Below are 22,381 nucleotides of genomic sequence, written 5' to 3'. Positions count from 1 at the left end.
ATGCCTTCTGGATTATAAAATCAAGGTTGTTCAGTCCGATTGGGGTGGTGAATACCACAAACTCCATCGCTACTTTCAGCGCACGGGCATCTCTCACCGAGTGTCATGTCCACATACCTCTCAGCAGAACGGTATTGCTGAGCGCAAACACCGACATTTGGTCGAGACCGGTCTTGCTTTGCTTGCGCACTCCTCTCTTCCACTTCGGTTTTGGGATGATGCTTTATGGCATGTTACCTCATCAACCGTATGCCCACTCCGGTTCTCAATAAGGACACGCCTCTGTTTCGTCTGTTTCACGTTCAGCCCAACTACTCCTCCCTTCGGATTTTTGGGTGTGCTTGCTGGCCTAGTCTCTGCAAGTACAATGCTCACAAGCTTGAATTTCGTTCCAAGATGTGTCTTTTCCTTGGCTATAGTCCTTTGCATAAGGGCTATAAGTGTCTTGACCGTAGCTCCGGTCGGATATACATCTCTCGTGATGTTGTTTTCGATGAAACTGTGTTTCCTTACTCCCAACCTGGCGTCTCGGTTGATCCTGCTTCTCTTGAACATGCACTCACTTTCCCCTCCGATGAACCGGTTTCAGATGTCCATGTGCGTAAATATGACCTGTCCTATTTGTCACCTAACTTGTCCTTTGTAGGTGATATTGTTTTGAGTTCCCCCCAGGCACATGTTGCTGCTCCGAAGCCTCCTTATGCGCCCGACGTGCATGTCCCGCCGCCCGAGGCCGGCGTGGCTGCCTCGCTAGAGGGAGCGCCCGCAGACGCGGCTGGGTTGCCACCCTCGCCCTGTGCGCCGCCCAGGCCGCCACCCTCGCCTGGGCTGGTCCAGCCCACCATTGTCTCTCGGCCCGTGTCGCTTCTTGCTGAGGTTTCCTCAGCCGCGGCACCCTCGGCCGAGGCCTCGTCGCCGCCGCCTTCTCCTACCGGCGATGCAGCTCCGGCGCATGCTATGGTTACACGCCATCGTGATCATACGCGCAAGGAGAAATCTTACACTGATGGCACGGTTCTGTATGACTCTCGCCGCCGTGCCTTCTTCGCCGCGCCAGTTTCCCATCGTGATGCTCTGGGTGAACCTGCTTGGCGTGCCGCCATGTTCGAGGAGTTTGCTACTCTCCGTCACACTAACACCTGGGTGTTGGTACCTCGGCCACCTGGTGTTAATATTGTGAGCTACAAGTGGATTTTCAAAATCAAGCATCGTCCAGATGGGTGTCTTGATAAGCACAAAGCTCATCTTGTTGCTCGCGGTTTCACTCAACAACATGGGATTGACCATGGAGATACTTTTAGCCCGATGGTGAAGCCTGCCACGGTTTGCTTGGTTCTGTCTCTTATTTTGTCTCGTGGTTGGAGCCTCCGACAGATTGATGTGAGCAATGCCTTTTTACATGGGTTCTTAGCTGAAGATGTGTATATGCAGTAGCCCCTTGGGTTCGACGATGCCACTTATCCCTCTCATGTCTGCAAACTTCAGTGGTCTATTTGTGGTCTCAAGCAGTCGCCCCATGCATGGTATGCTCATTTGAGTCAGCACCTTTCGCAGCTCAGTTTTGTTGCCTCCAGATCAGATGCATCTTTGTTCATCTTCTCCTAGGGTATTATACAGATATAAATGATGGTGTACGTTGATGATATTGTGATTGGTGGTTCTACCCCTACCGTGGTGGATCGTCTTGTGCAGTCGTTGTCTGCTAGCTTTCCCATCAAAGATTAGGGTCGCCTCGAGTCCTTTCTTGGTTTGGAAGCGTCCTTTCATTCAGGGGGCATGACCTTGACGCAGAAAAAGTATGCTTTGGATCTTCTTCATCGCGTCAACATGGAGAACTGCAAGGCCACTTCCACTCCGCTTGCTACATCCGAGAGTCTCTCACGTCATAGTGGTGCACTACTGGGTAGAGATGACTCCTTTCGGTATCGCAGTGTGGTTGGAGCACTTCAGTATTTGACCCTCACTCGTCCTGATATCTCCTTCGCGGTGAACAAAGTGTGTCAGTTCCTGTCTCAGCCAACAGATGATCATTGGGAAGCAGTGAAGCATATTATGAGATATGTCAAAGGTACGCTAGACATGGGACTATGGATTCGTAAGTCCAGATTCACTGGAGCGAGTATATTCATCGATGCAGACTGGGCAGGCTGTGTTGATGATAGGCGCTCCACTGGTGGTTTTGCCATATTTGTTGGACCCAATCTTGTATCTTGGAGCTCGAAGAAGCAACCCACAGTCTCGAGATCAAGCACCGAGGCAGAGTATAAGGCATTGGCCAATGGCGCAGCTGAAGCCATTTGGATAGACTCAGTTCTCACAGAACTTGGATTCCCACGGCAGCGCACTCCTATATTGTGGTGTGATAACTTAGGGGCGACTTACCTGACAACGAATCCAGTGTTCCATGCTCAGACTAAACACTTGAGATCGATTTCCATTTTGTGAGAGAACGAGTAGCTGCTTGTGAACTGGAAGTCAGGTTTATTTCTACAGATGATCAGTTAGCGGATCTATTTACTAAACCCGCTACTAGACAGATGCTAGACCGCTTTAGAACCAATCTGAATCTTGTATATAGTTCAGATTGAGGGGGCATGTAAAGTAGGGTCTAATATATTGTCCTTGTACATGTATTTGTATACGTAGGTAATTGTAACTGTGATTATTTATATATTGAGACGTGAGGCTGGATGTCAACCACCCATGCAAAACCCTAAACCTGTGTTTTAACTCAGGGAAAGCGAGGAGATGGCGCAGCCGCCTCCGGTGGACGAGCCTAGCTAGCCTGGAGCCGAGGGGGATGCCGTTGAGCTCCCCGGTGGCGACGATGAACTCTTGTATCACCCGCTGCATGGCGCTCACATGGCGTTCGTCAACACCGTCGCCGAAGCACACGCGCGCAACCAGGGCGAACACGGCGGCGTAGAGGTGATCGCGGACGACCACCTCTCCCGGGGCCTGGGCAGACAAGCCAACGACAAGGCGCTGAATGGCCTCCCGCTGCAATGGCGCGAGGTCACCCAGGTGTGAAGGGTGAAGTGTCTCGACGGTGAGGTTGCATCGGAGTGCGACCAATGTCCAAACATATCCGTACTACTCATGGGTGAAGTTAGATTAAAAATTATATGGATAGATTGTCATAATAGCTTGGCAAGTGGGCAGTGAACAAATAGATGCTCCAAGACTCATTCGTTACCACAAAAGCAACGCTTTGTGAATTCTTTCCAATTTCGTTTTAAAACTTCAAATCCAAGGTGGATGCCCATGCTCTTCGGAGTTTAAAATTTCAAATCCAGGTTATATCTTGCTTGTACTCCATCCGTTCGGAAATACTTGTTTGAAAAATGGTTGTATCTAGAACTAAAACAGATATAGAAACAATCATTTTTAGAACAAGTATTTCCAAACGGAGGGAGTAAAAGATAGAGTACAACAAGACGGGGCAAAGGAGACCTGCGTGTGGAAGCCGGGAATGGCCAGTGGCCGGGGGAAGTGTGTCCGCCGGAGCTAGGGAGAGCAAGGCGCGCGGGAAGCCGGGACATCGGCCACAGAGAGCAGCTTTTCTTATTATCGACTTGTACTGTTTAGTTCGAGCCATTTGGCTTTGATGATTAAGTAAATATCCAAGTAAAGTTATGGAATATGTAGCCTGTTCTTGGATGGGAAGTGTCGCTCTGAACCGAGTGGCATCTGATCCCGCCTCATCTACGGCGTGGAACACTTGGATTCGTAATACTAGTGGAGAACGCTTTTGCCTCGTGCTGGCTTTGGCTCTTGACTTAAGATTGGTAGCTTAATGTCAGTAGCGGAATCCTTTGAGATGGCGACAACCTATGGTCACAGGCTCACCGCGGTCGATCCGTAGTTGATCTGATCAAGGAGCCATACAATTTTCCCCATTTTTGCATCATTCACAGCTAGTCTGAAGCTGTGCCGCACTGTCCACTGCCCACCTACGGAACTCCATTATTTTTTTTTCCGAAAATGTTAACGTCCACCTGTGGGCGTTTGCATCTCGCCCACACGCGTGGATCCGCGTCCGTTCGTGAGCGCACGAATCTTGACATGTTTCTAGTGCCACGTAGGACTGGCCTGGTGTGTGGGCGTTCAGCCGGTCGCCCACACGGCCGTTTCACCACACAGGAGGGGCTGGTGTGTGGGCGTTCAGCAGTTCGCCCACACGCCACTTTGCACGCACACACAATGGCTAGTGTGTGGGCATTTGGCATCTTGCCCACACGCCTTTCTCCTCTCCCACACCCAAGCTGCTACTTGCCATGTGTTTTTACACTGCACATGGCAACTGCCCCTAGTGTGCTTTTATAAGCAGGTGGTAACTCTCTTTTTTTATCCGAGTTTGCCATGTGTATTGCAGGGTACACGGCAACTGCCTAGTGTGCACGTAAGCAGATGGCAACTCTGTTTTACCGAGTTGCCATATGTTTTTGCATGGTACATGGCAACTGCCCTAACGTGCACATAAGCAGATGGCAACTCTTCCTTTTTACATGGCAACTGCCCTAGCATGCTTGTGATCACATGGCAACTCTCTCAACTGCCTAGTGTTAGTATGTGGCAACTCCTAAAGTTATGAAATCATGGCAACTACATTAGATCAGACCATACATGGCAACTGCAGTTGAGTAACCATGGCAACTGCAGTTGTCCGACATGGAAACCGTAGTTCAGCGACATGGCAACTGCAATTAAACGAACATGGACGAGGGTCTGGACCATGGCAACTGCGGGCACACGGTGACCGTCACGCGTGGCGTGCGGGACCAGGAGGTACGAGGCCTGACATACGGGCGTGTGGGCGTTATCAACTTCGCCCACACGCACGCGTGTGAGAGGGATCGGGAGGGAAAAAAAGAGGCGTGTGGGCGCTAATTGTTTTGCCCACACGTAGGTGTGTGGGCTGTTCCTCTTATACACCACACAAAATGTGTGGGCGGACTCTCTAACGCCCACACGTGTGGCACTTATCGGCGTCCTTTTTTTTAAGGGAGACCAGCAACGTTGGGCTTTTTCATTATGATATGTAGGGAGCAATATGTACATTGATCAAGGCGGTCATAAGAAGGAAAAAGAAGAGGAAACTAAAAAGAAGAAAAAGAGGAAGAAACATCACATGCGAAAAATCTCTCAGCCTGGGTCCCCGAAGGACAACAGCAAGCAGATCGTGCCCCCAGTCTCCACATATCCAAGTCTCCTCGTATCTCCCTTAATGAGGTTTCCACCGTGGATACTTTGTTGTTGAAGATTCTGTTGTTTCGCTCGAGCCATATCCTCCATGACACTAGAATCATCATCGATTTGATGCCCTTCTTTTGTTCTGCCGTCGTCTTGGAGACAATTGATATCCACGTCTCTTTGAAGTTTTCTGGCTTTTACCAACCAATGGGATCAAGTGAACTGCATCCTGCCCAAGCAGCAACCTTTTGACAGATCGTCCTAGCATGCGGACATTCCCAAAGAATGTGCAGCGAGGTCTCTAAGTTTCACAGGCATAGTGGGTAGAAATAGTTGTTTGGCCAGCCGCGATGTTGTAGGCGATCAGCACACCACAACCTATCCAACATGAGCAGCCAGATGAAAAACTTGCAGCGAGGGGGGGGGCAAGCCCGCCAGAACATGTTTGGGAAAGGAGAGTCTACCCTGCCAACAAACTGCAGCTTGTAAGCGGCCGCAACGGAGTAGGCTCCTGATGCGGTTGTTTGCCAGGTGATCGAATCCGCGACACCGGCGGTGAGGCTTGCCTCTGCATTCCGGACCAGTCTCCAGAGACAGCGGAACTGCTCTAGGAAATCATCAGAGAAAGGTGGTCTTCTGATGTCCTGGATCCATCTGTGTCCATGCAGCACCTCCCTAACATATCGGGTCTTTGCTCTTGTTCGTCGATACAGCCGGGGCAATTTCTCGCAAAGGGAGTGTCCCCATCCATGTTGATTCCCAGACCAAAGCAGTTTCGCCGTTGTCAATCCTGACAATTGTGGCAGCAGCAAAAGGGGTCGGTCCCGCTCGTCGCATGGAATGGCCGAGCCGATCCAAGGCCTGGTTGGTTCAGCCCAGGACAGCCAGAGCCAACGGAGACGGAGCACTCTGGCAAATTTTTGGAGATCATGGATCCCGAGACCACCCAGCTCCACCGAGGAGCACACTTCGCGCCAGCTGACCTTGCTCTTGCCACTAGTAAGGTTTTCTTCTTGCGCCCAAAGGAACTTTCTGCAGATTTTATCTATGTCCTTCAGGAAGCCGACGCTTGTATGGATTGTGGTGAGCGCAAATATATGCATAGCCGTAAGCACCGAACGCAGGAGTGTGCGTCTGCCGGCGACGTTCATCAGTCTACCTTTCCAGCTGACTAACTTTGCCCTAATTTTATCGAAGACGAATTGCAGGTGCAGCTTTCTGAGCCTACCTAAGGTTATTGGAAGGCCAAGGTATGTGATCGGGAAGGCAACGCGTGCCCCAACAAAGTCCACTAGGACTTGGTCTAGATCGATCTCCTGGCATTGGATGGGAGCAACAATTGACTTTTGGGGGTTCATCCGCAGCCCTGTGGCCTCGCCAAAGTGATGCATGATATCCAGGAGGCAGGAGACATCCTCTCCGTTGGGGTTGGAGAAGAGAATGGCGGCATCGGCATACAGACTGAGTCTCAATGGCATCCCTACCAGGAAGGGGTGTTAGGAGTCCAGAGCTTTGTGCTGCCTCGAGAACACGATGCAGCGTGTCGATCGCCAAGATGAATAAGAACGGGGACAGAGGGTCCCCCTGCCGTAGGCCACACATGTGTTGTATCATTGGGCATGGGATTCCATTGAGGAGGACAACAGAGGAGGACGAGGCCAAGAGCACGGAGATCCAGTTGCACCACGTGAGCGAGAAACCTAGATTTTGCAGCAGCTCCAGCAGGTATTCCCATGAGATTGAGTCAAAAGCCTTGGCAATGTCCAGCTTAAACAACAGCATCTGCTTCTTTTTTCTATGGAAACTGGTGCGGCGTTCCTGATGAATAGGTAGCTGTCATGGATGCATCTATTTTTTAGGAAGGCACTCTGGGCAGGAGATATGATGCTGGCCATTCTAGGTGCAAGTCTGATGGACAGGATCTTGGCAATGAGCTTTGCGAAGGAATGCACCAAGCTGATTGGCCTGAACTGTCTGATTTCGAAGGCCTCAGCAATCTTAGGTAGGAGCACTACATTTGCAGAGTTCTGGATCCCTAAGTTTGACCAGTTCATGTGGTAGAACTGATTTAGGGCACCGATGATATCCTGCTTGATAGTATCCCAGCAGCTTTGGTAGAAAATCCCCGAAAAGCCATCTAGACTCGGGGCGATCCGTCGGTGTTTACTTGATTGCTTGCCAGACCTCCTCTTCAGAGAATGGAAGATCCATTCCCTTGTTGTCGATCTGCGGCAAGTTGATCGCATCCCAGTTGATTGTGCAAGTGCGCGTGAGCTTCATACCCATGATGCTATGAAAATGGTCGTTGATCACCTCCTCTTTCTTCTTGTGATCAGTCACTCTGCAGTTCCCTTTCTTAAGCAATAAGATGAAAAAATTTCACCGTCTTGCATTGATCTTGGCATGGAAGAAAGTTGTGCTGGCATCGCCCGCCCTAAGCCAATTGATGCGGGAGCTCTGCTTCTTTCGCACCCGCTCGATCTCATCTAAACCTAACAGCCGTAGCTTGAGCTTTTTACGTAGCTCCCACTCTGCATTAGATAGGGACCTATTTTCCTAAGCGGTGTCAAGGCATAGGATAAGCTCTTGAGTCATGTGGAACTGCAGCTTTGCATCACTAAACAATCCTTTACTTCATTAATTTTCTTGATTCGCTTTCAGCTTGTATGGCAGCCACGAAGGAGATGGGGACCGGAGAAGAGGAGATTCACGGTGTTCTAATCATCGGGGGTGGAATCTGTGGCCTTGCAATTGCACTTCCTCTTCACATGTATGATCCTTTTATGCAATGAGTTCAATCAGGGATAGTGTTGGAGTATTTCAGTAGCTTAGCCGAAAATGTCAAATGCAGAAAAGGTATAGACAGCCTTGTTCTCGAGAAGGCCGAGAGCTTGAGGGCAACGGGGGCAGGAATCAGCATAAAAGTCAATGGGTGGAGTGCGCTTGAGCAGCTGAAGGTTGGCGAGGAGCTGCGGGAATTTGTCGTAAATCTTACTTTGTATGTCTGAGCCTGATTGCTGTTGCTTCTTGCTCTTGCTGTGAACTTTTAACTACCAGTCGCCAATTATGACAGACAATGGCCATGTTTGACAGGCATAGTGTTATCGAGCGGAAATTATGTTTCTAAGATATTGCTTGTTCCGTTGTTTTCATGTTGACAACTCTGGTTTCACTGCTGTAGAATGGATAAGAAGACCATTCATGATGATAGGGTGATCAATAAGGTATCATTCAGGTGAGTACGGACATGACAACACTAATTTTACTAGCCAGCACCCGCGGAGCTACATGTAGTTCAGGAGGGGCTACTGTCGTGGATCTAAGACTGACAGTAGAATGGGGGTAGGTATGAGGAGGCAAGATCCTAGCTATGGCGAAGTTGTACACGCGAGTTTTATGAGTTCAGGCCCTTTGCGGAGGAAGTAACAGCCCTACGTCTTGGTGCCCGGAGGCGGTCGACTGGATTATGTATGCATGTGTTTATAAGGGGTGCGAACCCTTGTGCCAGTGGAGGGGGTGGCTTATATAGAGTGCGCCTAGACCCCAGCCAGCTCACGTTACAAGGGTTTTAAGGTACATCAAGAGGGGGGCTTTACTGATAACGCTAGCAATTAATTGACATAAATGCCTATTAAGTCTATGAAGAAAACGTCCGACCATTGTCGTGCAGAGTGACTTTAGATCTTCTATTGGTCGAGTGATAATTGTCGTGGTCGAGTGACTTTGAGTCTTCCGAGTGGAATGTCTCGTAGTCGAGTGGATGATGCTATCCTTCTGGTGCTTCTGGTTTTAGGATGATGTCCTAGGGGAGGGTGTCTAGGTCAGGCCTATGACCCTACCCTAGGTACATAGCTTCATCATTAGCCCCCAAATGGTTCAGGGTTTGAGTGGAGAAGGAGTTGAGAACACCTTTGATTCAATTTTCGCGCTTCGGAAGCACCTGATTGGGACCAAATGAGCAATCATGATGACTGCAACTTCTTTTTCAGTCGCCTTAATCGATTCATGGTTTTGTCGAGTGAACTTTTACTGCTAAGCTCCGAGTGCTGACATGGGAAAAATCTTCCGTCTGATAGGCTGCTCTGCTGCTCGCGGATCTTGTGGGATTCGAATTTTGGGAAGCGCGCGGGGCGGAGGAGGCCGCAGTAATTGGGTTGGATTAGGCAGGGCCGCCTCGATCACCGTGCCACCTTTTTCGCCACGTATCGCATGCGCGACTATTGCGGGATTCGGTAGGATCGCTTGGGCCGACTGGTTAGCCACTTGGAAGTGACCTCATATAAGGTGCCAGATCGAGGTTTTTTGCATAGTGCGTTCCCATTCTTCCTCTTTCTCCCCCATTTTCTCCACCACATCTCCCTCTGCTCCCGGCGCCGCCGCTCTGTTCGAGCTCCGCCCGCTGCCATGGGGAAGGAGAAGACGGTGGCCTTGGAGCATGCAAAGAAGGTGACGGCGAAGGGGAAGGGGAAGAAGTCCAGCCGGGGCGGATCTTCGTCGAGGTCCGGTCTGCCGTGCGGCTGGATCCAGGGCGACTGGATTCAGTCGATGATTCGCCAGGACGACATCGACGATCTGGTTGAGGGGGACTGATTCCCCACGAATCGGCATGGCTTCCGGGGGCGAGACCGAACCGCATCCACAGGAGGGTGAGCGCGTTCTCCTCGCCACCCATGTTGACCACATATTTTCTTTTCCACCCCATCCTTTTTCCGAGGTTTCTTGAACTTCTTTGGAGCACAAATCCACCACTTTTCCCCCAACACCATCGTGTACCTTGTTTCCTTCGTGTCCATGTGCGAGAATTTCTTGGGTTGTAGACCACACTGGGGCCTCTTCAAGCATATTTTCACGTGCCGTTCTCAGTCGGTCAAGAAGGCCAACCCGAGTGATGAGAGGACGCACGTGATCCAAATGTGTGGGGGCCTTGGGATTCAAATGAGAGGTAAAAGAACTTTCCCAGCCATGATCCTTCCTGACTCTAGCTGGTTATATTGCAAATGAGAGGATTCAAATGAGAGGTAAAAGAACTTCCACCTGGTTATATTGCAAAGACCAGCCGACTCCAGGTAAGTCGACCGGACTTCCCCCCTTCTCCATGGCTCGAGTCGAGAAGCCCTCCGCCTTGAGAGTGATCCCGGAGGAGAAAGCGCCGGTGAAGGTGTTGGTCGAGCGGGTGGTCCAACTCATCCGTGATGGCATGACTGGCATGGATCTGTTGGAGGTCTTCCTTAAACGACGCATTCAGCTGCTTCAGGCTCATGACCATCCGATGTGGATGTATTCGGGTATTGAGGACTCCACTCGGATCCACACAGAAGAGGTCGACGAGGACACTGTGGAGAAGTGGCTGAGAGGTATCACTGGCAACAAGGATAACCCTAGGGGGTAGGAGAGTCCCTCCACTCGACAACTCATGCCAACCAGACAAGGTCTAACTCTAAACTGTCGAGTGTTCTCTTGACTTATCATGTAACTGCTTGTTGTCAACCGACTGATTTCTGCTTCGCTTGTTGTCATTCAGGCCCTTACTGAGATGTACTCGATGCCCAACAGGGAGTAGGAGCAGGATCCGGAGGGGGAGGCGAGCGGAGGCGAGAGCGGCGAGTGGCACTCTGATGAAGAGGAGGACGAGGAGAGTGACGACCTGAGTGAGTAAGAAGAGGTCGACTCACCTCCCCGTAGGGAAAAAGCGATCCAAGCACGCTCACGACCCGGCAAGCATCCATGACAAAACGACCGCACCGACTTGGCAGTCGTCGAAGCGCCCTCGTACGTCTTCTCCGGTGCCGACTGAGAGGGCAACGAAGCAACCGAAAGATGCACCTTTCCAGCGCCGACTGATAAGGCGCCGAAACAACTGAAAGTTGCGTCGTCAAAACCGCCGAAGGCCTTGCCCAAGATCAAAGTGGCCATTCCTACTGTTTTCCGGTAATAGTCAGACCTGATTTCTTGGTTTAGTACGAGTTGAGTTTTGGTCGACCCATCGTGATAGGCATGACCGACTGGATCTTGAAATTTGTAGTGCTGCTACCTCCGGGACTTCCAACCACAAGTATGAAGATGAAGAAATGGAAGATGCAATCACTTCCAACCCGGGTACAACTCTCGTAATCCTGTCTTCAGTTACTCAGTCGATTAAATTCTGACGATTAATCTGGGGTCGACTGATCTTTTAGCAGCTCCTCCCAATGTCATTGAGCTTCCAGATGATGACTGATACGTCTCCAACGTATCTATAATTTTTGATTGCTCCATGTTATATTATCTACTATTTTGGACATTATTGGGCTTTATTATCCACTTTTATATTATTTTTGGAACTAACCTACTAACCGAAGGCCCAGCCCAGAATTGCTGTTTTTTTTGCCTATTTTAGGGTTTCGAAGAAAAGGAATATCAAACGGAATGAAACCTTCGGGAACGTGATTTTCTCAACAAACAAGACCCAGGAGACTTGGACCCTACGTCAAGAAACAAAAGAGGAGGCCACGAGGTAGGGGGGCACGCCTACCCCCCCAGGCGCGCCCTCCACCCTCGTGGGCCCCCTGTTGCTCCACCGACGTACTCCTTCCTCCTATATATACCTACGTACCCCCGAACGACCAGATACGGAGCCAAAACCCTAATTCCACCGCCACAACTTTCTGTATCCACGAGATCCCATCTTGGGGCCTGTTTCGGAGCTCCGTCGGAGGGGGTATCCATCACGGAGGGCTTCTACATCATCACCATAGCCCTTCCGATGAAGTGTGAGTAGTTCACCTCATACCTACGGGTCCATAGTTATTAGCTAGATGGCTTCTTCTCTCTTTTTGGATCTCAATACAATGTTCTCCCCCTCTCTTGTGGAGATCTATTCGATGTAATCTTCTTTTTGCGGTGTGTTTGTTGAGACCGATGAATTGTGGGTTTATGATCAAGTCTATCTATGAACAATATTTGAATCTTCTCTGAATTCTTTTATGTATGATTGGTATCTTTGCAAGTCTCTTCGAATTATCAGTTTGGTTTGTCCTACTAGATTGATCTTTCTTGCAATGGGATAAGTGCTTAGCTTTGGGTTCAATCTTGCGGTGTCCTTTATTGTATTATTGCCATCGAGGATAACAAGATGGGGTTTTCATCATATTGCATGAGTTTATCCCTCTACATCATGTCATCTTGCTTAAGGCGTTACTCTGTTTTCATGAACTCAATACTCTAGATGCATGCTGGATAGCGGTCTATGAGTGGAGTAATAGTAGTAGATGCAGGCAGGAGTCGGTCTACTTGTCTCGGACGTGATGCCTATATACATGATCATACCTAGATATTCTCATAACTATGCTCAATTCTGTCAATTGCTCAATAGTAATTCGTTCACCCACCATAGAATACTTATGCTCTTGAGGGAAGCCACTAGTGAAACCTATGGCCCCCGGGTCTATCTTCATCATATTAATCTTCCAATACTTAGTTATTTTCATTGCCTTTTATTTTACTTTGCATCTTTATCATAAAAATACCAAAAATATTATGTTATCATATTTATCAGATCTCACTCTCGTAAGTGGCCGTGTAGGGATTGACAACCCCTTATCGCGTTGGTTGCAAGGATTAATTTGATTTGTGCAGGTACGAGGGACTCGCGCGTAGCCTCCTACTGGATTGATACCTTGGTTCTCAAAAACTGAGAGAAATACTTACGCTACTTTACTGCATCATCCCTTCCTCTTCGGGGAAAACCAACGCACTGCTCAAGAGGTAGCAAGAAGGATTTCTGGCGCCGTTGCTGGGGAGTCTACGCAAATGTCAATATACCAAGTACCCATCACAATCCTTATCTCCCGCATTATATTATTTGCCATTTGCCTCTCGTTCTCCTCTCCCCCACTTCACCCTTGCCGTTTTATTCGCCCTCTCTCTCTCTATCCTCCCTCTCTTTCCCGTTTGCCTCCTTTTGCCCTTTGCACCTTCTGCCGTTATGTCTGAAATTGGGGAAATTACTGTCGATATGGACAATAATAATATCATGAAAAATTCTGATGCTCCTGCTAAAGAACCCCCCATCTTACATACAAAAATATTCCGTGTTGGTAGTGGTAATATTATTGGAAAAGGAGTTATTCAAGATTTCTTCACTTGTGTCGGTACTTTACCTTCTATGGGTAGTTCTATCCTTCACAGAACTAGTAGTCTTGCGGACGCTATTCCCATGCTTGTAGTTGAACTTGAAAGACAATTCATGCACATGCATCCTTGCATACAAAGGATTTTCCTAGAATTTTCTAATATTGAGCATTCTTCTGTTAAGCGTGTCGCTACTATCTTTTTGGCACATGATTTTAGATTCATAATAAAAGAGGCCAAAGAAATCTTTGCACATTATAGGGTGGACGCTTGCCGTCCTCCCATAGAGGCTATCCTTTTTGATCAAGAAGAAATAATGCGTTTTCAATCTCTAGACTATGTCGCTTTCAATGAAAATCTTAGAAAAAGGGTTCCTACTAATGTTTTAGTTGATAGAATTTCTGAGCTTAATGATGATTTGGCCATCCGAAATAATGAACTAGGATATTATCTTGAATATAGGCTCATAAAGTTCTGTCAAAAGAATGCTTATAATGATGAATTGGTTATGCAATACGAAGGACCAAAGGAGGAACCTATACCTCCCAAGGTTGATCTTGGGGACTTTTGCCCCATTAAATTTAGCCCTTTTGATTACTTTTGCTTGCCTCAAAGAAAACTTGCTGCCGAATGTAGAGAATATGAAATGAGTTTTAATGATCTATCTTACTATTATGGCAATACCTAGATCTATCCTTGCTTTTTATGCCTAGCTAGGGGCGTTAAACGATAGCGCTTGTTGGGAGGCAACCCAATTTTATTTTTATTCCTTGCTTTTTGATCCTGTTTAGTAATAGATAATTTATTTAGCCTCTGTTTAGGTTGTGTTTTTTGTGTTTAATTAGTGTTTGTGCCAAGTAGAACTGTTGGGAAGACTTGGGGAAAGTCTTGATATCTTTCCGTAAAAACAGAAACTTTAGCACTCACGAGAACTGCTGCCATTTTTATTTGGAAAGTGATATTTAGTTAATTATTTTTGCAGATGATTAATAGATGAATTCCTCACGTCAAGAAATTTATTTTAGAATTTTTGGGATTCCAGATCTTGCGCTAGCTACAGATTACTACAGACTGTTCTGTTTTTGACAGATTCTGTTTTTCGTGTGTTGTTTGCTTATTTTGATGAATCTATGGCTAGTAAAATAGTTTATAAACCATAGAGAAGTTGGAATAAAGTAGTTTTAACACCAATATAAATAAATAATGAGTTCATTACAGTACCTTGAAGTGGTCTTTTGTTTTCTTTCGCTAACGGAGCTCACGAGATTTTCTACTTTGAGTTTTGTGTTGTGAAGTTTTCAAGTTTTGGGTAAAGATTTGATGGATTATGGAACAAGGAGTGGCAAGAGCCTAAGCTTGGGGATTCCCATGGAACCCCCAAGATAATCTAAGGAAACCTAAAAGCCAAAGATTGGGGATGCCCCGGAAGGCATCCCCTCTTTTTGTCTACTTCTATCGGTAACTTTACTTGGAGCTATATTTTTATTCACCACATGATATGTGTTTTGCTTGGAGCGTCTTGTATGATTTGAGTCTTTGCTTCTTAGTTTACCACAATCATCCTTTCTGTACACACCTTTTGAGAGAGCCATACATGATTTGGAATTTGTTAGAATACTCTATGTGCTTCGCTTATATCTTTTGAGTTATATAGTTTTACTCTAGTACTTCACTTATATCTTTTACAGCACGGTGGTGGATTTGTTTTATAGAAACTATTGATCTCTCATGCTTCACTTAGATTATTTTGAGAGTCTTAAATAGCATGGTAATTTTCTTAAATAATCCTAATATGCTAGGTATTCAAGATTAGTAAAAAAATTCCTATGAGTGTTTTGAATACTAAGAGAAGTTTGATGCTTGATGATTGTTTTGAGATATGGAGGTAATAATATCAAAGTCGTGCTAGTTGAGTAGTTGTGAATTTGAGAAGTGCTTGTGTTGAAGTTTGTAAGTCCCGTAGCATGCACGTATGGTAAATGTTATGTAACAAATTTGAAACATGGGGTGTTCTTTGATTGTCTTCCTTATGAGTGGTGGTCAGGGACGAGCGATGGTCTTTTCCTACCAATCTATCCCCCTAGGAGCATGCGCGTAGTGCCGAGGTTTTTGATGACTTGTAGATTTTTGCAATAAGTATGTAAGTTCTTTATGACTAATGTTGAGTCCATGGATTATACGCACTCTCACCCTTCCATCATTTCTAGCCTCTTCGGTACCGTGCATTGCCCTTTCTCACATTGAGAGTTGGTGCAAACTTCGCCGGTGCATCCAAACCCCGTGATATGATACGCTCTTTCACACATAAACCTCCTTATATCTTCCTCAAAACAGCCACCATACCTACCTATTATGGCATTTCCATAGCCATTCCGAGATATATTGCCATGCAACTTTCCACCATTCCGTTTATCATGACACATTCATCATTGTCATATTGCTTAGCATGATCATGTAGTCGACATAGTATTTGTGGCAAAGCCACCGTTCATAATTCTTTCATACATGTCACTCTTGGTTCATTGCATATCCCGGTACACCGCCGGAGGCATTCATATAGAGTCATCTTTTGTTCTAGCATCGAGTTCTAATCATTGAGTTGTAAATAAATAGAAGTGTGATGATCATCATTTTCTAAAGCATTGTCCCAAGCGAGGAAATAAAAAAAAGAAAAAAGAAAGGCCATATAAAAAAAGAAGAGAAAGGCCCAAAAAATGAGAGAAAAAGAGAGAAGGGACAACGTTACTATCCTTTGCCACACTTGTGCTTCAAAGTAGCACCATGATCTTCATGATAGAGAGTCTCTTGTTTTGTCACTTTCATATACTAGTGGGAAATTTTCATTATAGAACTTGGCTTGTATATTCCAACAATGGGCCTCCTCAAGTGCCCTAGGTCTTCGTGAGTGATGACCCAGAAGTATAGGGGATCTATCGTAGTCCTTTCGATAAGTAAGAGTGTCGACCCCAACGAGGAGCAGAAGGAAATGATAAGCGGTTTTCAGCAAGGTATTCTCTGCAAGTACTGAAATAAGTGGTAACAGATGGTTTGGTGATAAGATAGATTGTAATGAGCAACAAGTAACAAAAGTAAATAAAGTGCAGCAAGGTGGCCCAATCCTTTTGTAGCAAAGGACAAGCCGGAACAAACTCTTATAATAGGAAAAGCGCTCCCGAGGACACATGGGAATATCGTCAAACTAGTTTTCATCACGTTCATATGATTCGCGTTCGATACTTTGATAATTTGATATGTGGGTGGACCGGTGCTTGGGTGCTGTTCTTACTTGAACAAGCATCCCACTTATGATTAACCTCTATTGCAAGCATCCGCAACTACAACAAAAGTATTAAGGTAAACCTAACCATAGCATGAAACATATGGATCCAAATCAGCCCCTTACGAAGCAACGCATAAACTAGGGTTTAAGCTTCTGACACTCTAGCAACCCATTATCTACTTATTATTTCCCAATGCCTTCCTCTAGGCCCAAATAATGGTGAAGTGTTATGTAGTCGACGTTCACATAACACCACTAAAGGCTAGACAACATACATCTTATCAAAATATCAAACGAATACCAAATTCACATGACTACTCATAGCAAGACTTCTCCCTTGTCCTCAGGAACGAACGTAATTACTCACAAAACATATTCATGTTCATAATCAGAGGGGTAATAATATGCATATAGGATCTGAACATATGATCTTCCACCAATTAAACCAACTAGCATCAACTACAAGGAGTAATCAACACTACTAGCAACCTACTAGCACCAATCCCGGACTTTGAGATAAGAATTGGATACAAGAGATGAACTAGGGTTTGGAGATGAGATGGTGCTGGTGAAGATGTTGATGGAGATTGCCCTCTCCCGATGAGAGGAGCGTTGGTGATGACGATGGTGATGATTTCCCCCTCCCGGAGGGAAGTTTCCCCGGCAAAACAGCTCTGCCGGAGCTCTAGATTGGATCCGCCACGGTTCCGCCTCGTGGCGGCGGAGTCTCGTCCCGAAAAGTTCCTTCTTATTTTTTTTCTCATAGAAAGACTTCATATAGGAGAAGATGGGCGTCGGAGAGCCACCAGGGGGCCCACGAGGTAGGGGGCGCGCCCTAGGGGGGGTGCCCCCCACCCTCATGAGCAGGGTGTGGGCCCCCTGGCCTTTATCTTTGGCGAGGATTTTTCTTTATTTATTTTAAGACGTTGCGTGGAGTTTCAGGACTTCTAGAGTTGCGCAGAATAGGTCTCTAATATTTGCTCCTTTTCCAGCCCAGAATTCCAGCTGCCGGCATTCTCCCTCCTTATGTAAACCTTGTAAAATAAGAGAGAATAGCCATAAGTATTGTGACATAAAGTGAAATAACAGTCCATAATGCAATAAATATCAATATAAAAGCATGATGCAAAATGGACGTATCAACTCCCCCAAGCTTAGACCTCGCTTGTCCTCAAGCGAAAAGCCGATAACAATAAATATGTCCTTATGTTTAGAGGTAGAGGCGTCGATAAAAATAAAATACAGACATGTAGGCGTCATGATTATTCTCATAACAGCAACATATATAGATTTTGTCATATGATTACTTATGTTCAAGTGATGATCTATTCACAATGCAAAAGTATAAATCATAAACCTTATTGGGCTCCGGCAAACTATAATCTCAGTCATTGAAGCAATTGCAATTTATCATAACATCGGAAAGAGCCTATGTCAGAGCTAAAAAGCAAGTCCACATACTGAACTATCATTTAGTCCTCCATAATTGCTAACACTCATGCGATACTTGTGGTTACGGAGTTTTAATCGGATACAGAGAAAGATAGGGGCTTATAGTTTTGCCCCACAACCTTTTACCTCAAGGGTAATGTCAACAATAATGGTTCATGCTCCCCTACATCCAATTAGATATATATATATATATATATATATATATCATGTTCTTTCCAACATGCTGAGCTTTCCAAAGGATAAAATGAAAAAGAAAAGGTGAAGATCACCATGACTCTTGCATAAGGTAGAAGATAATAATAAAGGATAGGCCCTTCGCAGAGGGAAGCAGAGGTTGCCATGCGCTTTTAGGGTTGGATATATAAAATCTCAATGCGAAAGAATGTCACTTTATATTGCCCCTTGTGATATGAACCTTTATTATGTAGTCCGTCGCTTTTATTACTTCCACATCACAAGATCGTATAAAGCTTATTTCTCCCACACCAATCAATCATACATATTTAGAGCAATTTTTATTGCTTTGCACCGATGACAACTTACTTGAAGGATCTTACTTAATCCATAGGTAGATATGGTGGACTCTCATGGCAAAACTGGTTTAGGGATATTTGGAAGCACAAGTAGTATTTCTACTTGGTGCTGAGAATTTGGCTAGCATGAGGGGGAAAGGCAAGCTCAACAAGTTAGAGGATCCATGACAACATACTTTATCTCAGATATAAGAAATACATAACTCATTACGTTGTCTTCCTTGTCCAACATCAACTCTTTAGCATGTCATATTTTAATGAGTGCTCCCAATCATAAAAGATGTCAATGATAATATATCTATATGTGAAAACCTCTCTTTCCTTATTACTTCCTATTAATTGCAACAATGACCAAAGCTATGTCTGCCAACTCCCAACAACTTTTAATCATCATACTCTTTCTATGTGAAGTCATTACTCTCAATAAGATCAATATGAAATTTTTGTTTCTTTTTATTATTTTCTCTTTTCTTTTATTCACCCAAGATCATGGCAAAATAATCAAGCCCTTGACTCAACACTAATCTTTATTATATATAGCTCACGGACTCGATTACATAGAGAGATCATAAAGCAAAACTCAAAACTAGATCATGCCATAAAATTTATTCTACTAGATCAAGATACTACTAATAGGATCGAACTAAGAAAAAGGTAAAGATAGGAGTTTTCATTGTGATACGATACCGGGGCACCTCCCCCAAGCTTGGCAGTTGCCAAGGGGAGTGCCCATACCCATGTGATTATGTCTCCTTCTTTGTTGTCGGTGTAATATTCTTGGCGATGATTCCCCTCAGGATGCGGTTCTCCTCCTCGAGCTTATTGACTTGATGTTTGAGGTCCATTATTTCCTTACAAAGCTTTCCTGTGACAGCTAAAGCTCCTTGCACCCAAGGGTGTTGCATAGCTGCAGGAGAACAAGTGACACTCCTCTTCATATTTTCATAGGTAAGAAATCTAACATTAGAAGGGATAACCGAGTTTGGAATAGCTGAGCTCTGTAGTTCCCCCATCGTGAACCCAGCTCGGAGGCGAGAGGTGACTTCTTGATCCTCCATAGCATCTACTCTCATCAAGTCAGCTTCCATCTCTTCCTCCCTTGCTGGCCCAAAATGGTCAGCGTCGCTGTTTGCCCTTGGTTCCGGTGCCGGATTAGATACCCGGCTCTCCCCGATTGACTCTTGAGAAGACATCTTGCTCTAATCTGCAGCGACAACAACTTGAAAACAAAAACAGAGGGGGATTGCGTGATACAGGATTCAAAACCTTCGGGAAGTTATATAATGAATTTTTACCAACCAAAATACGTAACGTGCAAGAAAACGGAGTCTGGAAGGCACACGAGGTGCTCACGAGGTAGGGGGGCGCGCCCACCACCCTCGCGGGGCCCTCGTGTCCTTCCCGGACTGCTACTTATTTTTCTATTTTTCTAAATATTCCAAAACGGAGAAATATTGCCTTAAAAATTGTTTTGGAGTCGGTTTACTTACCGTACCACATACCTATTCCTTTTCGTAGTCTGAAACGGTCTGGAAAGTGTCCCTTATGTATTCCTCCAGGGTTACGGTTTCAATAATATTGGTTTCAACATTTATGGGATTACCTAAGATATAATGTTTAATTCTTTGACCGTTTACCACTTTGGGATTTGTGCCCTCGAAGTTGTTGATTTTTATGGCACCGGAACGATAGACCTCTTCGATAACATAGGGGCCTTCCCATTTAGAGAGAAGTTTTCCTACAAAAAATCTTAAACGAGAGTTGTATAGCAATACATAATCATCTACATTAAACTCACGCTTTTGTATCCTTTTGTCATGCCATCTTTTAACTTTTTCTTTAAACAACTTGGCATTTTCATAAGCTTGGGTTCTCCATTCATCAAGTGAGCTAATATCAAATAACCTCTTCTCACCGGCAAGTTTAAAATCATAGTTGAGCTCTTTAATAGCCCAATACGCCTTATGTTCTAGTTCGAGAGGTAAGTGACATGCTTTTCCATAAACCATTTTATACGGAGACATATCCATAGGATTTTTATATGCAGTTCTATAGGCCCATGATGCATCATCAAGTTTTTTGGACCAATTCTTTCTAGACCTATTAACAGTCTTTTGCAAAATTAATTTGAGCTCTCTGTTGCTCAACTCTACTTGACCACTAGACTGTGGGTGATAAGGAGATGCAATTCTATGATTAACATCATATTTAGCAAGCATTTTACGGAAAGTACCATGAATAAAGTGTGAACCACCATCAGTCATTAAATATCTAGGGACCGCAAACCTCGGAAAAATAACTTCCTTAAGCATTTTAATATAAGTGTTATGATCAGCACTACTAGTTGGAATAGCTTCTACCCACTTAGTAATGTAATCAACAGCAACTAGAATATGTGTGTATCCATTAGAGGCAGGAAAAGGTCCCATATAATCAAAGCCCCAAACATCAAATGGTTCAATAACAAGAAAATAATTCATAGGCATTTCATGACGTCTACTAATATTACCAATTCTTTGACATTCATCACAAGACAAGACAAACTTACGGGCATCCTTGAAGAGAGTAGGCCAATAAAAACCAGATTGCAATACCTTATGTGCAGTTCTATCTCCAGCACGGTGTCCTCCATAAGCCTCGGAATGACACTTGCGTAGGATCTGTTCCTGTTCATGCTCAGGTACACAACGTCTAATAACACAATCTACTTCTTCTTTATAAAGATGTGGGTCATCCCAAAAGTAATGTCTTAAATCATAGAAAAACTTTTTCTTTTGTTGGTATGTGAAGCTAGGTGGTATAAATTTAGCAACAATACAATTAGCATAATCAGCATACCATGGAGTACTACGAGAAGTACTTATAACATTTAATTGTTCATCAGGAAAGCTATCATTAATAGGTAGTGCGTCATCAACAATATTCTCTAGCCTAGACAAGTTGTCTGCAACGGGGTTTTCAGCTCCCTTTCTATCAACAATATGCAAATCAAATTCTTGTAGCAAGAGAACCCATCTAATAAGTCTAGGTTTAGCATCTTTCTTTTCCATAAGATATTTAATAGCAGCATGATCAGTTTGAATAGTTACTTTAGAATCAACAATATAAGATCTGAACTTATCACAAGCAAATACAACTGCTAAAAGCTCTTTTTCAGTAGTAGCATAATTCCTTTGAGCATTGTCTAGAGTCTTACTAGTATAGTGAATAACATTTAATTTCTTATCAACTCTTTGCCCTAGAATAGCACCTACAGCATAATCACTAGCATCACACATAATTTCAAAGGGTAGGTACCAATCAGATGGCTAAACAACAGGTGCAGTGACTAATGCTTTCTTAAGTATTTCAAATGCTTTTACACAATCATCATCAAAGACAAATGGTATATCTTTTTGCAATAAATTAGTCAGGGGCCGAGAAATTTTTGAGAAGTCCTTAATGAACCTCCTATAAAATCCAGCGTGACCAAGGAAACTTCTTATACCTTTGATGTCCTTAGGACATGGCATCTTTTCAATAGCATCAACCTTGGCTTTATCAACTTCAATACCTCTTTCAGAAACTTTGTGCCCCAAGACAATACCTTCATTAACCATAAAGTGGCACTTTTCCCAATTCAAGAAAAGATTAGTTTCTTCACATCTCTGCAAAACTCGATCAAGATTGCTCAAGCAGTCATCAAAAGAGGAACCATAGACGGAAAAGTCGTCCACAAAAACCTCACAAATCTTTTCACAGAAGTCAGAGAATATAGCCATCATGCATCTTTGAAAGGTAGCAGGTGCATTACATAAACCAAAAGGCATACGTC

General features: G+C 45.0%; 1 pseudogene; it reads left to right on the top strand.

The window, feature by feature from the left end:
- Window positions 1–7,859: 7,859 nt before the first annotated feature.
- The window catches only part of LOC125541762, a 49,199-nt pseudogene continuing 34,677 nt past the window's right edge, over window positions 7,860–22,381 (top strand).

The sequence above is a fragment of the Triticum urartu genome, chromosome 2 (genome assembly GCF_003073215.2).
Source record: "Triticum urartu cultivar G1812 chromosome 2, Tu2.1, whole genome shotgun sequence".
NCBI classification, from domain to species: Eukaryota; Viridiplantae; Streptophyta; class Magnoliopsida; order Poales; family Poaceae; genus Triticum; species Triticum urartu.
Note: the sequence above shows the minus strand (reverse complement) of the source record. Positions and strands in the feature narration are given on the sequence as shown.